This window comes from Marmota marmota, unplaced genomic scaffold (genome assembly GCF_001458135.2).
Source record: "Marmota marmota marmota unplaced genomic scaffold, marMar, whole genome shotgun sequence".
NCBI classification, from domain to species: Eukaryota; Metazoa; Chordata; class Mammalia; order Rodentia; family Sciuridae; genus Marmota; species Marmota marmota.
The window spans coordinates 51154865-51171876 of record NW_025999842.1 but is presented as its reverse complement, the minus strand read 5'-3'; the positions used below and the strand labels follow the sequence as shown (position 1 = coordinate 51171876).

The 17012-nt window shown below is 37.7% G+C and overlaps 1 long non-coding RNA gene across 1 annotated transcript in view; it reads right to left on the bottom strand.

Annotated features, from left to right (window-relative positions):
- Positions 1–3302: 3302 nt before the first annotated feature.
- The window catches only part of LOC125615232, an 85456-nt gene continuing 71746 nt past the window's right edge, over positions 3303–17012 (bottom strand). The window contains exon 3 of the long non-coding RNA XR_007345780.1: positions 3303–3608. This is a non-coding gene — a long non-coding RNA (uncharacterized LOC125615232). The remainder of the gene's footprint in view (positions 3609–17012) is intronic.

Here is a 17012-nt window from a genome sequence, read left to right as displayed (position 1 = left end):
TACTGTGTGCACCCACATTTTCAAAATTGCTTTCACTGTTGTTCTCAAAGTTCTCTAATTTTTCAGTTACAGATTCCACTATCTATCCTTGATTCCCATTTTAGTTTTCTCCCCTTGAAGGTCACTGCTATTTTGAGAACCCTTCGGCTCCAGAAAGGAGGGGTCACAAATCTGTTTGTTGAGCTCAAAGGCAAGGTGTAGGCCATGCTTATTGTCAGGCAGGGTCACTGCCTCAAAAGTGTAAATGTTTCAGCCATTTTGTTTTCTCTCTCTCCACAGGAGTGAGCTTTTAGAGCTCTGAAGAGCTCCTGTTTTCAGCCTCCATAGTTGGGCTGTGGAGAGATGGGGACCTAGAGGTATAGCAAGGCCCATGGTCACTTGAACCTACAACAAGGGTTCCAGGGCACCCTGTCAGAGAGGCCACTATTGGGATACTGAAATCATCAATTTAAAATTTTCACTTGTTCTATATATATTGCTGACCCAGGAAACTCACTAGGAATTGATTAAGCAAAAATAGAATTGGGGCTTTTCTTTTTGTGGTGTTGACTAATCTCACAACAAGGTTCCCCAAAACCTTAGTCAACGTTTGTACATTCTAACTTTCAACAAATTTTTTTTTAGGTATCTGCTCTGTGCAAGGCACTAACATAGACACTCACAGATCTTTTGTCTTTTGTTTAAATAGAGGCTTTTTCGTAAGTATGATTAATGGAATTTATATCAATAATGATAATGGAGAATGTACAATGTAATAAACAGGCAATTTCTTTTTTGGGAAAGTCAATTCATGATTTAAATACTAATGTTGGTGAACTTCCTTTTGAGAAAGGAAGTTGTTGATATACTTAAAAATCCATTTAACCCACCACCTTTCAGAAGTTCCACTTCTTGTTGGGCCACCAATAAGGCTAAATCTAAGTTCTATGTCTATAAATGCCTTAAGAACATAGAATCTTAATAATTATAACACTGAGATAAAGAGAACTCTGATCGCATCCATCCAGAATGTCAGAGATTAAGAAACTGGGAATAACAGGACTACACCTAGGTGACTCACCCGGTCCCCCGTTACCCTGTAACACAACTGCCTCACACACACATTGGTTTCCAGTAACCCAGGTCAGCAAGTGCTTGGTCCTGGTTCATGGCCTGGTTACTGATAGGGTTGACACATTTTAACAGGTATCAATCTTGAACACCTAGGCACATTCCCTTTTAATTTAGTTGTCATATATCCCGAGTGAGGACATGTGTGGCTTTTTATTTTTTATTTTTTTGTACGTCGGAGAGCTGCCTAAAAATATGGATGTCAGTTTCTTTTTGACATTTCAGAACAAGTTTTCCACTTTTCTTGTGAAATTAAAAATCTTGCTTTGATGACAACAAATTCATTACACAAAGTAAAATGTACTGGAAATATTTGGTCATTAAGTGATACCTTGTTCATTTAGAACCACTCCATTGGGGGTGGGGGGACATGTGCAGTAAATTTATTTTCCTCTTCCTGGGTGTAGCCCAGGAGGAAATCAAAACACAGTAAACACACTTGGGTGACTGGAAGGGAAAGCTTCAATATTTCTCTCCCAACCTGCACCCCATACTTCCTGTGTGCACTTGGGTTTGCTTACCTTCCCTGATTATATCACACTCAAAATGTGAGCTTTAGATGAATAAAGTAAAGGGAAATGAGACTGAAGCATTTATTTGAGTACATTCTCTGTCCACTTAAGTTCTTCCTTTTTTTTTTTTTAATAAAAAAAGCACACAGGCACCCACATATAAACATCACACTGTTACTGTATATGAAAATAAATGAGCTTAATAAATGCATATTCCAGTGCAAACCTTCATTAGCATGGAGATATTCTAAGCTGAGTGGGTTTTCTTGCATTTTTTATTCAAGGTTTCATGCTGAATATTGATATTCTGGAACTGTTCCTGGGAAATTGCACAGAAGCAAATCTGCTGCAATCTCTTATGGAAAATTTGTATTTGTATAAAATCCTAACTTCTTATTCTGGTCCACAAAGTCCTATATGAGCAAAGGGAGCTTCATCCTGGGGCTGACCTCATCTCCTGCCACTCTCTCTTAGTCTTCTTTCCAGGCACACTGGGTTGTCTGTCCTGCTTTCTAGCTCACCAAGATGGTTCCCACCTCAGATTCTTTGAAACTGTTGTGCTCCTCCTTGCCTACACAACTTGGCTCCCAGACATGGCCAATCCCTCTGAAGTGTCTCATCTCCTTGGGAGGCCGAGCCTGACTATACTGTTGTCCAATATATATATATATATACAAACAAATGAAAATGGTGAACCATATGTATAATTTTAAATTTTCTAGTAGCCTCACTACAAATATGAATATAGAGGTAAAATAGTTTTAATAATACTTCTGCTTAATCTATACAAAACATTATCATTTCAAGAAGTAGTATAAAATTATTAATGAGATATTTTGCCCCCTTTCTCTTATAGTAGGTCTTTGAAATCCAGACCATCTCTTAGAGTACATCTCAATTTAGACTAGTAACATCTTAAACACTCAAGAACTACATGTGGCTAGTGACTACTGTGTAGGTCAGCTCAGACCCAAAATTAAGAAATCACTTCCAGTCACCCTCTCTCTTGTTTCCTTGGTTTACTATTACCATAGAACTTATTTGTGTTTGAAATTATCTTGCTTGTTTAATTGCATTATTGCCTTCCTCCCATTCTTTATCTGCCCCCCACTCCCATGGCCCTGAAATGTAAAGTCTAGAAGACAGGGGTTTCATTTTATTCTTTGATGTATCCACAAAGATTAGTATATTGTCATTTTTCAATAAATACTCATTGAAATGAAATGAATAAGAAACCAATGCACTGTTGATGCAATGGAATCCACATGTGGCTTTTGATTTTTAGTCTTTCCTCTCCTGTGCTACATTTCAGATAGGTGGGATAATAATACTGACCACAAAAAATTGTGTGTCTTCCCTTCCCCTTATTCACCCATGTCCTTGCAGAACTACCCTGCGTAGTCTGCACCCCAACCCAGGGTTGGCTCATAAAAGAAAGTACTTTCAGTCATCTTTTAAGCTACTCTAAAGTTAGCATTCAACTCAGAGGAGCAGGGACAAAGGATACATTTAAGCTGTATATGGTGGTACATGTCTGTAATCTCAGTGACTGGAGAGGCTGAGGCAGGAAGATTGCAAGTCCAAGACCAGCCTCAGCCACTTAGTGAGGCACTAAGCAACTTAGTGAAGCCATATCTCAAAATAAAACTATAAATACATAAAAAGGACTGGGGATGTAGCTCAATGGTAAAACCCCCTGGGTTCATTTAATCCCCAGTTCAATAAAAAATACATATAATAAAATAAAATTTAAAAAATCAAACATCTGGACTTTCCCCTACTAACTATTACAAAGGAAGTCAGGCGACATGTTGTGTTTCTTATACTTTAAGCCAATGGGAGGAAACCCTGAATCTGTGATCAGTTGCAGGCCTTGGAATTGTCTCCTGGCATTCTGGGAATTTCCCTCCATCATTGCTCTGGAACAGTCTGCTCTGGTTGACAATGGGCAGCAGCTGCATATTTGTTTGTGCTTATTACCTCCATCTGTAAAAAAGAAAAAATCACAATTAAATCATAGCACAAGGCTGTAGAGAACATAACCACAGAGGACCTTAGGCCCAGCCATTAGAAGCATTGGTGAGATTCACATAAAAAGTGGGCACTGACTTAGTACCTAAGCTTCTCTTCCACATGTAACTAGGACACCCAAAACATTCTGAGTCTGGGAAGGTGGGTCAGTATTGCAGGCAAAGGGTAAAAATCCAATGGGCTTTGAAAAGAATCATTATTCTTTTTACTGTAAGAGAAGCTTTTGCATAAAGAGAAAAGTTTCTGAAGTCTTGTTTGGGCATTTAATTACATTAGCATGCAACCACTCCTCAGTAAAACAGAATGAAGAGAAGGTTGACCTACTTCTGTCCATTCCTTCCCTACCTTCTCTTCTCTCCTTTTCCTGGTTATCTTTGACATTGTACTCCATGATAAACCTGGCTGGTTTATCTGCAAAACCTAATAGTAGGGTTGTCAAATCTAAGCAGGCTGAGTTTTCAATTCAGAATTCATTCATTCATTTTGAAAATATGCACTGTACTCTTACTATGTATAAAAACTGATCGGTACAAACAGAATAAGACCCTTGAGGGGTTTACATTTCAGCAGATCACACATTTATTAAACAGCAGTTTAATTATTCAGTTACAATTGTAATCAGTGCCTTGAAGGAGAGGAACCCTGTGGTGTCAGAAGAGTTAATGGAGTTCTGATTCAGAGATCCTTCGCAGGGAGCCTTTCAGCTATATTCTATAGGAAGGATAGGGTTGAGTGAGTAAAGGAAGTCAGGGAGATTTTTTAAGAAAAGGAGCAACTCTGCATGTGCGGAAGCAGGAAGCACTCTAGCATAATTAAGTGACTGAGAAATGGCCCAGGTAGCACCCCACCTGGCTCCCAAATGGGGCAATAAGAACCAGAGTCGACTCTTCCTTTCTCCCCAGCAGGACTGACCATTACTGGCTTGAATGTTCCTGTATATTTATTTACCTGATACTTATACCTACCTGATATGTGAAGCCCTCAAAGGTTGGGGTTTTTTTCCATGTGCCATTAGCAATAGACACAAATCCTAATGTCTAGGTCTCTGTAGTCACCTGCTGCAGTTGCAGACACTGAACACCAGGGGGCAGGAAGCATTCTCCTGCATTTGCTTTGATCAACCACCAAATGGTGAAAACCCATGGACTGATTTTGACCTTAAATGTTGAATAAAGAATTAGCAAATGAAGCCACTATCATAGTTGGAGGAAACTGCCTTTCTAATTTTAATGGAGCATTCCCCAAACAACAACAACAAAAAAAAAAACTATGAGTTTGTTGGATATGATTTAATTCACTCTGAATTTAACCAGAAAGCATAACGAATATGTTTCTTAATGAAGTTGTGGTATTCACATGGGTGATGATTTAAAAAACAACAACAACAAAGGAGTCATTTGAGAGGACTTCTTAAAATCTTGAACCAGGAAGAAATAAAGCATGAACAATATAAACATAGTCTTCAGCTCTGTCCAGATTGTTTCCACATAGAAATGAGGTTTGGGAGGAGATCTGAGGAAAGATGTAAAAGGTCTTAAATATGCAATTGGTGAGTCAAAACTATCTGAGAGTTGATAATCTATTATTAGGAAGAAAATGCAACTTCCACTTGGATGAAGCTAGATGAATTTCACCAAGTTTATGCTAAACTTCTGGGCCACTGTGTTTCCAACACATGAAAAATAATGATCCCTCCAGGGAAAACAGAAAAATAGACAAGGCCACTGACTCATTACTACAAATTGGTCATGGACTTGAAGTATTAACTTCACATTGATCGTTTCTTACTTACTACTGCAGATGGAAGTCTCATGCCATCCACGAGTAAAGCCAAAAAATTAGCAGATGTCACCAATGCCAATCTGCTGATGTTTAAAAATGGAACAAGTGAATCAGCGAAGTATTTAGGAAAGTCAGTCTCTGCCAACCATTCTGTCATCAGGAGCCTTGTATGGACAGTATGGTCTATGTGTCATCAGGGTCCCTCATCATGATCACGAGAAAGAAAATGGAAGCCTATATATCTCAAGCATAACTATGAGCATCTACTATGTTTATAAATGCCACATCGCAGAGATATTTTTAAAGTCTTAAACAGTATTTAAAGCTAATTACTAAGGCAATGGTTCCCTGTTATTATTGTCATTGTCAGTGTCATCATCAAAAAAACAAATGGCACCATTTAAAGTAAGACACGAACTCTTTCCTTGGGAAGCACATATTTTGATAACAATACTAATTTGCATTGGGCAAGAAACACATAATAAGTAAATGTGCATGGGACTAATACAGCAAAATCTAACACAGGCACAATAAAAATTATAAAAGACAGTATAATTTATAGAAATTATACTGTAGATATGAGACAGAAATTGTGCTAGGCATTCTATAGGCATCACAGTACCATATCTCATAGCAATACTGTGGAGTTGGGTTTATTATCACCCTCATGTTACAGTAGACTTGGAGGAGTAGAGTAATTTACATGGCAAGTACCAGTATCAGATGTAGCAACCAGTCTCTGATGCTGTCGGGGAATCTTGTTGATATTGATGGCCTAGTGCCCATCCTCAAATCCAGTCAGCACCTTGTGTTTCCTTTGGAGGAATTGCTCCTCCTCCATGGTGGGTAGTTTTGTAGTTCAAAAACTCCACACAATCTGTTCTTCCTCGATGAAGGCAAAGAGATGCCAGGAGTAGCCTGTGGCCAGATTCTTCCTGTGGCAAGGATCCGAATGGAAGGCTTTCTAAGATCCAAATCTGGCCAACTGGATTCTCCCTACTCAATCCTGACATAAGGAAGGAAGAAACTGTCCCTGCCAGGAGTCACTGTCCTGGTTTCTGTCCCACCTCTACACCTGTCTCCCCAGATGTCCATCAATTTGGAGTATTATACTCACCAGTATCCTAATAAGTAGAACCAGTGTTGTTCATGACCAAAGAACCTAATGCTTTAAAGTAAATGTGCTTTCAGCTGATTCAATCCAAATCACTCCAAGAAAGTACAATATTTTTACCTTCATTTCAAATACTGAAATAACTGCACAAATAATAGAATAGATAGAAGTCCTTGTAATAAACAGAATAATTTACAAATCAAAGCAATGTTGACCTTTATTTTCATTGCAACTGATATTATTATGTAAATTCAGCATTGGGAAATTGTTACATCTATGTAATAGTTTATCCTCTAGGTAGAATTTTTCTTACATTAACATTTGTCCTATTTCTGACAAGACCCCTGTCTTTGCAATACAACGGTAACTGCAGCTGCTGTGTTTACATTAAATCAATTTTTTAATGTGTGGGTAATGCACAGTGATTTTCAAGCTTGGAAATATGAAGAAACTGAGGCTTAGATAAATTAAGTAACTTTCAAACAGTAACATTTTTAAGAAACCATGAAGCTAGCCCTTGAACCTGGTCTGTTTGAGCCCAAAGCATTACATACTCCTTCTCAGCCTGCTCAGCTGCTGGGCTGAAAGCTTAGGCTCCTCCTCTTCACTATAACCACTCAAGGTTGACTTCATAATCACCGCTACACAGATATGAATATTAAGAGTTGGAGAAGTTCAATGTCCTGCCACAATCACATACATGATAGCTGAGTCTGGTACAATGAGAATGTCTTTGTAATATTAACATTATTACTGCATTGAGATACCTGGGAGATTTTGTGTGTGGATTTAGTAAAAACATAGTCGTAGCAGGTTGATAAAACAACCAGGATTCCCCTGGTGCATTTCCCTGGTGGTTCCCCTTGGTACTTCCAAAAAAAAAACGAAGTACTTTTCTCAATTACATTTGATTATTTTAAGCCAGGAAGTCAATAGTAGATGCTCAATTAAATATGAGCTGACCCAGTGAAGCCAACCTCATTAAAACATTGGTCTTCATCTAATGCTCTTTGGCGAACAGAGACTTCTGAAGTGAAAAGGGAATTTGGAATTGAATTATTCCCATTATTTTATCCCGGTGAGGAAAGTAAAGGCCAAGACTTATCAAGGTTGCAGAATTTCTGAGTTGCAAATGGGTAACTGGGCTACAAGTCTAGATTCTCAGGTGAGTGCTCTTTCCATTGGATACTTCCTCCTCGAGTACAATTTAAATGGAAAACACAAATGAGCTTAAGAGAACATCAGTGGCCTAATTAGATTATAAAGTTGTGATTTAAAAAAAAAAACATTTTTATGTAAAGCCATTTTCCTACTGAACAGATTCTGGGTGTATGAGTTCAGATGAATTTTAAGGTTGCCCAATTGATGGTTAATTAACAAAATTTTAGAAGAAAAAATAACTAGTGTGATGAAGGTGGTGGGAGCAGAAAAAAAATGTGGGCTTCTTGCTCACATTCCCACCTCTAAACGTTCTCTAGACCCACAAGGTATTCCCTTTGTACTCAACTAAGTGATCTCCAGGTATTCGTTCCCTCTGACAGCTAAGCAATCTTAAGATTTTGAGATTTTGATTGGCGGTTCGTTTCAGTGCTCCCACACAGTTCTGTAGAGCTCTACCCCCATCCCTGAAGTGCACTGACTTAGCCCTTGCACTAGATATGCCTTATTTTCCATCTTCTCTCACATTTAGACAGGCGTTTAGGCAATTCCTAAGAAACAGTGTCTTTGTTCTTTTTCTTGTATAACATCTAGCAATATGACAATTAATGAACATGAAAGGAAAATAACAAGACACAGGCCCAAAAGATGATTTAAGCATCAAAACCATTTTTGGAGGTTTTGATGGTGACATTTTAAAAAATATATAAGGGAAAATAGAGGGACTGGCTATCATTTTATTTTTTCCTAAATTTGTTTTACAACACAAGGCCTATGAACCACAGTCTGTAACCCATTAGAATGGAGACTTGGACTGATCAGCATTAGCAGCTGTGGCTGCTCTTTAGACCTGGGACACACATCCAGCAGCTGGATGGGGAACTCCCTGGCTGAGAGCCAGCTAACTATTTCTTGCTGATGCTCTCAGTAACACACATTGCTTCAAGAGCCTATCTTTGCATTCTTCTCCCGTCTTCCCTGCACATCCTGCACATTTAAAAATTAACATGCAATCCCTTGAGTTCTGTTCTACCCACCCTATTTCCTCCCCCGGCATACAGTCCATGAAGGCAGTCAGATGGCACTGGCGTGGCACCTCTGGAAAATTGCCTCTGGCTGTAAGCCCAGACCAAGAGAAACTTAGACTTGGAATTTTTGGATGGTAACTTTTGTTCAGTTGCTTCCCAATAGCACTCACTAGAGACTAGAGACAGATGGTTTGCAGCTTAGCCCTCTGAGCAAGAGTTGCCTGCTTTTGCATTTTGACCATTGAATAAAAGGGCTCGTGCTTAGCCAAGAATTCTGAACTGACTGTTGGGGTTAATTTGGTTCCCAGAAGTCTCCAAATGACTGTGGCACTAAGGACTCAACTTCAAAGAATAAATCCTGGAGAAAAGGCCTCAAATTCCCAATCTTGGGATTCCCTAAGATCCCAAGGTAGGGGGGGATCTCATCATGCTAGTTGAGGCAAAGTTCATTTCCTTACATGCAGAGGTTTTCTGTCTAAACTGAGAGGTTGTGTTACTAGTTCAAGTTTGCACCTGTGAGTGGGTAGCCAAGTTGGGCAGAATAGCCAGGTCTAAGCTATACTCTACACTGCTTCCATTCTACTGATTTCAAAAAATGAATAAATATAAATTAGTCAGCTCTATTCTCTGCCTGGAAATTGTTATATTTTCATGTGAATAGTCTTATTTTCCTGTCAAATTATTAACCCTTTGTCAGGTAGCAAGTCTAATATTTGTATCCTCATTCTTGTACACAATAAATACTCTGAATAAACACCAATTAATGTCACAATAAAGTGCTTTCAGTGGTGTGTTTTTAGCCCCACCCATCTTATAACTTTTTGCTTTATTTTTACTACTTAAAAAAATACCTGCTTATCATAAAAAGATACTGTATATAAAATAATCATCTCTCCACTTCTGCTCCCTTTCAAATATCTGAAGTAATCATTATTGTTAGGTAAGTAGTTCTCCATACCTATTTCCATGTTCATACAAACATATTCAAACATATGGAGAGGTCTAACATATATTTTTTTTTTAATTTTTAAAGACAAAATAACATTATCCTATTTACAGGATAATATAGCTCTTTAGCCTATTTTTTTTATTCACCTACGTGTACATCACGGTTATCTTCCTGAGTCAGTAAATATGAGCTTACTCATTCACTCTAATAGCCACATAATAGGCCCTCTAATGGGAACATTATGATTTACCCACCCGTTCTCATATCAGTAGATATTGCAGTTCCCACTGTCTCCTAAATAGTTCCCTATTTGATGAACACACTATCTGGCCTTTTGCTTACCATTCCTGCTTTTATAACTAGAGGAAGGCCATGTCCAAAATGATATCATCCACTTTTTGGACAATTTCCTTCAAAGTTCTAGGGAATTTGTTTTCTATGAATTAAAATAAACATTTTAAGGGATGCTTTCTATTCTATAACTAAGGCTAGAGTATATCTGGACACTGTTATCTTTCAGTGTTTTGTCTACAGAGAATATATAGTTTGCACTAGAAAATGCAATATTCTGAGTTTACAAAAGAATTTTAAATCTTTTGTGACAGTTTCAAACATACATGTATTTGTAGTGTATGATTTCAACCCCAGTTTATTGCAATGACAGTAAAGAAGATTTGGGACTGCTTTTGGATTTTCTTTACTTTTTAAGATTTTTCATCCGTCTAAATGTAAGCTCTATAGGGTTATAGGGTTTACTTCCTAACATGTTCCTAACGTGTAGCACAATGGCAGATGAACATAGAGGGGTCTGAATAAATACTAGCTGAGTGAATAAAAATCTGCTTTCAGATCCCACACACTCTGAAACTCACTCTGGTCAGGAGAAAGGTGATCTAGACTGTAATTTTCCTTTCCCAAATGACATCAGGTGACTTGAACAGTTCTATACTCTGGAGCTCAATTAATTCTCAGCAGTCTACCCCTGGGGACTGACCGTGATCACTGAGAGAAGAGGCAGGGACTCGGACACCATCTGAGAATATAACTTCCAGGACAACCCAGACAAGGAAAAGTGGTTTAAAGCTGAAGCTCTGAAGGAATTATTTAACCTGAATCTACAAATATGTCTGAAATAGTTAAATTTCATGTATTTATGTATTTATTTATTTTGGTGCTGCAGAATGAACCCAGGTCCTCATGCATGCTAAGCCTGTACCCCACCACCAAGATACACCCTCAGTCCCCTGATTAGAAGTAATTTTTTTAAAAGATTTTTCTTTATGCTAACTTTTCCATTAAAAATATTTTTTAAGGAAAAACAAGGTCCATTTCTAAGATTATAAATATTATATAGGCCTTATTTTCCATCTTATCAAATCATAGCAATTGTTTTAAGGAAAATTCTTTCTACAACATTCTGCTTGTAAAAAAGGACGGGGGAGTTACATGCTCCTAAAGTAACAGTAAGCAAGACTCTCACTACTGAAGGAATTGAAAACACAATCCAGGCAAACTTTCTGTTCTTGAAAGTGTAGATGACTGTGATTTACCTGACTAGTATGTTGACATATTGCAGTTTCAGGAAAACAGGCATAATTATTTTTGACAATTATAAAGAAGTTCCCTCTCAAAACTGACAACTGTTGTGTTGAAATATCTTACTTTACTCAGGTGCAGGGAGCAGCTGTGCATTGATTGGGTGAGCATTTGATTAGGGACAGGCAACATGGAAGTGAGTTTGCCATGATTTGTGATCATGTGATCATGCTTGTCTCAGATTGGGGGAGAGTACTTTTTTTTTTTTTTTTTTTTTTTTTTNAATGTTTGCTTTGCTTTACTTTCTTTTTTTTTTTTTGAGAGAGAGAGAGAGAGAGAGAGAGAGAGAGAGAATTTTTAATATTTATTTTTTAGTTTTCGGCGGACACAACATCTTTGTTTGTATGTGGTGCTAAGGATCGAACCCAGGCCGCATGCATGCCAGGCGAGCGCGCTACCACTTGAGCCACATCCCCAGCCTAGGTGAGAGTACTTTTAAGTGAGTTTCCTAGGACTGGCCTTCACTGGTGTATTGGTGTATTGCTTCATGGTCCTTATTCCTTGCTGCTTATAAAAGTGACTAACACTTTGCTTATTCCTCTTAGTTCTTCATCATTACATGCTAGGATCCATTATATTCTGGAAGCTTCTGGTCTGGTATAGAATATTGAATTAGCCTCAAATGGTGACAGTTAATGGAAAAATAGCAGGAATGGAATTAGAAAATGACCCTGGGCATTTGCAGCACTTTCCTAAAAGACCACGTACAATTAGTGCCTTGGGGAAGACTGGTGTCCCCAGTGCAGTCTTGGCACATGGACACAGAACAATCCTGCGACCTGAGTTTCCTAACCAATATGTGCTAAATGAATAAATTTGTTGTGATAGAGGTCCCTGCTGCAAATATATACTTTCTGTCAATCTCCCTTAAACTATTTGTTTCATGCAGATTAACTGAATGAAATTGAACATCTCATCAGGTGTTTGTGGTAAAGTTCTTCTGAAGACAGATCTTAACTTTCTTTTGATCTCTAGAAAGATGCCTAGGAATTTTTGTTACTATTGATAAACTAAAAACAAATACTCACAAAAAATGTGAAACATGTACTACTGAAACGTGCAGTTAAACGATTAGCTAATAGCATGATTCTAGTAAAAGGGTACACACACACACACACACACACACACAGCATTAAAGGGAACCTAGACATAAACAGCAAACCTCTGGAGTCCGAAAGAAACTGTCATTTCATTGGAAGATTTGCATAATGTCTGAACTCACTAAAATAATTTTCTTTCTTTTCTTCCTCCTCCTCCCCTTTCTCACTATTTTAAAGCAAATAATGAGTCGAGCTATACCTACAGAAGGAGGTAAAAGTGGGGAAGGAGAAAGCTTCTGACTACTATTAGACTCCTATTGTATGTCAATCATTTAATCTAGATATTTGTCACTTCACATTTCTTTTAATCCCCACTAAGTTTTTATCAAGTAGATATTATTAGCACTATTTTACGGATCAGACAATGAGCTCAGAAAGACAAGAGACTTGCATAGACTTAAACAGCTAATAAATGGCTGAACTGGACTAGGATCCAAGTCTGTCTTAAAAGCCTAAAGTTTTTACCACACCAGCTTTAATAGTGTGAAAATAGAAAGTTAACAGTTTTCTCTCAGAAGATTTAGTGACTTGGAAGGCCAAGAATAATCGTCATTAAACCCAGGAACAGCATTTTGCCTTAGCCTCCACCTCTTTGGCTGTGGTCTCTAGTTTTAAGCAAGTGGACCTGGAACTTAAGCAATAGAAAGGCCATGCTGTCTGAGGCGGCCGGAGCTGACTCCACACTTGTCTGGGTCAGTGTCCTTATTTAGTTCTTCCTCTTCTTAGTTTCAGGCCCCAACCCCAGTGCATGTGTCCTTTGCACAAGAACAGGTGGCCTTCCATGCTTGCACAGAATGGCAGTCTGCAATGTTTATGGTGATTCATCTCACAATGTACAGTACATTTTTTTATTGCACCAAAGATCAGTGGGAACTTTGAGTTTTGTACATAAAGGTGAAAGATCTCTCTGTCAAGAGCTGGGCACGCACGCTCTTGGTATTTCCTTTAGTCTGCTTGCCTTTTTATTTGTGTTCCTCACAGATGTCCTAGATTTAAATAACTTGTTTATTTTTCAGCTAAATTTCATGATAGTTAATTAACATTTTTCCTATGGCACAAATTAATTTTGGTGAGGTGATGATGTCAGGAGTGTTGGGCTTTTCTTTTATGTACGCCCCGCCCCACACCTTTTGCTAATGCTTCGTGAATGTTAACTCATCTATTTACTCTGGGAGCTGAGAAGGTAACACTGGATTATTCATTTGATATCTGTAAAAAAAAATTATATAGTATTTCTTACACTTAGGCTCCTGGTTTTCAGGACTTGCAGAAAATGGAAATGAAATTCTTGTAATGGCTCATCATCATCTTCTTCACCATCTTCATCCAGTTGAGCCAAAAAAATCATCTACCTCAGGATAAGGAGCAGAATCATATTTTTCCTATCATATCCATATTTATATACAAATGTTACAAACTTGATATTTTATAGTACATACTACTCTGCATCTCACTTTACTTAGCCATATATCATGACCATTTTTCTCAAGTCAATAACTAGCTTCCTGAGGCATAATTTTTGTAGATTATGTACTGCTTTCAAGATGTGACATAATTTAACTAATACCCTATTAGTTGATATTCAGATGGCACCAAATTTGTTCTTGATATAAATTGTTAAAATTTTTTTGTGTGTATTTTTAGAGATAGCCATTTTTTTTTTTTTTTTTTTTTTTTTGGTACTGGGGATTGACCCCAGGAGTGCTTAATTATTGAACTACATCCCCATCCCTTTTTATATTGTATTTAGAGACAAGGTCTCACTGAGTTGCTTAGGGCCTTGCTAAATTGCCGAAGCAAGAATTTACAATTCTTATTGTAAATCTTAAAACTGATTAAAAGATACCAACTATTTAAGGATTTTGATCCATTCTGAATAAGGGTGATAATGCCAGACTTTGCTTTTTCCACCCGTTTTAAGGCCTCTTCTCCTCCTCTTCCTTGCTCTGCCCTGTCTCTGTTTACCTTCTGCTCAGTACATGATTTTCTCCTCAATTGTATCTTCCTCCAAATAAGAATTTCTGGAGTTAGAATAATATGAGTCCTCCATTTAGCATGCTGAATATCTATACCAAAAGTTAGATGATTCCACATGTGTCAAATTTGTTTTTCTTTGTGAAGCCCAGGAACATGCTAAAAAGATTATGGATAAGATTTCTCATTCAAGTAATTTTTTCCACCTGTAGAATGAATTTCATGCTTTTCTTCATATAAAATTGGTTAAAGAAAGCATATAGAATTATGTTTTTAAATAAATGCTTGGGATTCATTAGTAATCATTTTAAACATGTTTGTTCATCTGAAATATTTTGATCTTATGTCCCATCTATCAGCTGGTATGTCTCTGTGCATTTAAATACAATGCCAATTCATTTCTCTGTCTACAACTGTATTTCTTGGCCAGGTTAAGATATTTAGATAATGTTTGTATTGAGAATAGAGACAAGTGTACCAGATATCAGGTTACTATAAAAACATGAATCTTTGGCCTTGTGGTAAAAAAATAAGCCCTCTAATTTGGTGTATGCACAATGTCCCAAACAGCTATTACGATTAATTAAGTTTTCCATGTTGATGCAGGAAATTTTACCAGCTCTTAGAAAACTAGTTCCAACTAGCTTCTAGTCTGATCACACAGAGAACAAGTCAAGGGAAAAAAAAATGGAAAAACCACATAACTAATCCTTTAAAGGTCAGTGGTGATTTTTTAAAAAGACATCTCCATCTAGTTAATAAAGTTACCCCTCTTTCTGAAAAGGAGTATTACTGTATATGAGAATTTTGCATATTTTGAATCATAAATATTTGAGAACTAAAAATATCTGAATATTTAATTCTAATATGCTATATTTATTGCTATCTGTTCATATGTTGAAATTAACCATTTTTTATTACCTTGCACTCTTTATGACCTGAGAGTTGCCTGCTTTTAGCTCTGTTGCTGTGATAGAGTGGAACCTAACCACACAAAATTGGTTTTTTACCGTAAGTCATTAATCCCCATGCATTGATGTTTAAAGCTAAAGGACTCAGTTGAAGTTTCATAGTGGTAAACACTTAAATTTTTCAAGTATCTACTATGTGCCAGTACTTTGCAGTTGTTATCTAATTCTTCTGATGATCTTGCAAACTATTTGACAGACAGTAGCATTGAGCTTTGAGAGGCTAAGTCTCTTATTCAAGATCATACAGCTAGCCATTGACAGTAAAGTTGTTCAAATCAGTTTCTTTTAACTCCATAATTATGTCTTTTCCCTTCATAGGACACTTCTGAATGTTTTTATGTACCCATTTATGCTGCTGTTATACAGATTCCATTGAAGAAACCTCAAGGAAAGATGAGAGGCAGAGTTCATCAAGCATGGGCCTTTTCAGATGTCATTGCCAAGAGTTGTCAACCTTGGGTGGCACAGTCAAACTCTTGCTTTCTCAAACCAACTTTGAAGAATCAGAGACTGAAGATAAGCAAATTTTGCCTTTCATCCCACATGGGAACCTTTTGGATACTTCTGAGACATAGCATATAGAAAAGTGAAAAACTGTAGGGAGATTAGAAACAGCACAAATGTAATCATTGCTTATATGCTTCTTACCAGCACACATGGAAAACACATTTGTCCTGTGTAGCAGTTAATAGATTGCAAGGACAATAAGGAGGAATGATCTGTTTTTAAATTCAGACAACAAAATCCAGCTGTAGTTTGTTAGGAGTGTTGGGAATGGGTGAGATGGCCTCGGAGGTTGAGTGATAGCAAAAACATATGAGCATTCAAAAGAACATTTCCTTAGCTACAGACCTTCTTTAAATTTTTGGATAAATTGATCTTTTTTATACATTTTTAAATAGTTTGATGTAACACCATAAGATAACATTTCATTGTAGTCATAAATTCTGTGTGACTGCTTGTTCTCGGTTGCCTGTTCCCAGCAAGAGATATTTCAGATGTAATGTTTCCTAAGGAAGTCAGCATGGCCTGGAGTATTTTGAGTTTCCACAAGACAGTAGTGATCACTTGCACACAATCCTCCTTTGAGGTTTGTATTACCATTGCACCCGATTTTCAGATGAAGAAACTGAGACCCAACTTTTTTATTTACATGGTAGGGAAATAGTAGAGTCAGAATTCAAACTCTGGTGGTTTGGTGCCAGCATCTAGTTACTTAAATGCCAAGTTATGCAGCTCAGAGGGCACTAGGCAAGTGGTTAGGAAGTTAATTGTTCTATGAATATGACTTTGTGTTCAAGGTCACAGAAAGGGCTCCTACCAAGGCTTCATAGGATCACCATGATCCTAAGCAATGTGCCAGTGGCATCATAGAACCAAAGAAATAAAAGGAAGGAAACCAATTAAGGTTAATTCCTGATGTTCTGTAAAACCCTAAAGACCCATGGGAACCGAGGGCCCTTGTAGGGCGTTGCTTCCTGTACGGAGCCAGGGGAGAGCTTGAAAAAATATCTGGGTGGAAAATTACTTCAGGCTTCATGAAAGGTTCTCATTGTTGGAAGGGATAAGGGACGACTGTTGCTCACCGTTCTCCTTTGAGTCTAGGCCTAGGGTTCTAAATGATTTCTTGACTTTGGCTTCTGGCATCTGCAGAGCAAAGCAGGCAATGCTCTTTACCCCCCCCCCC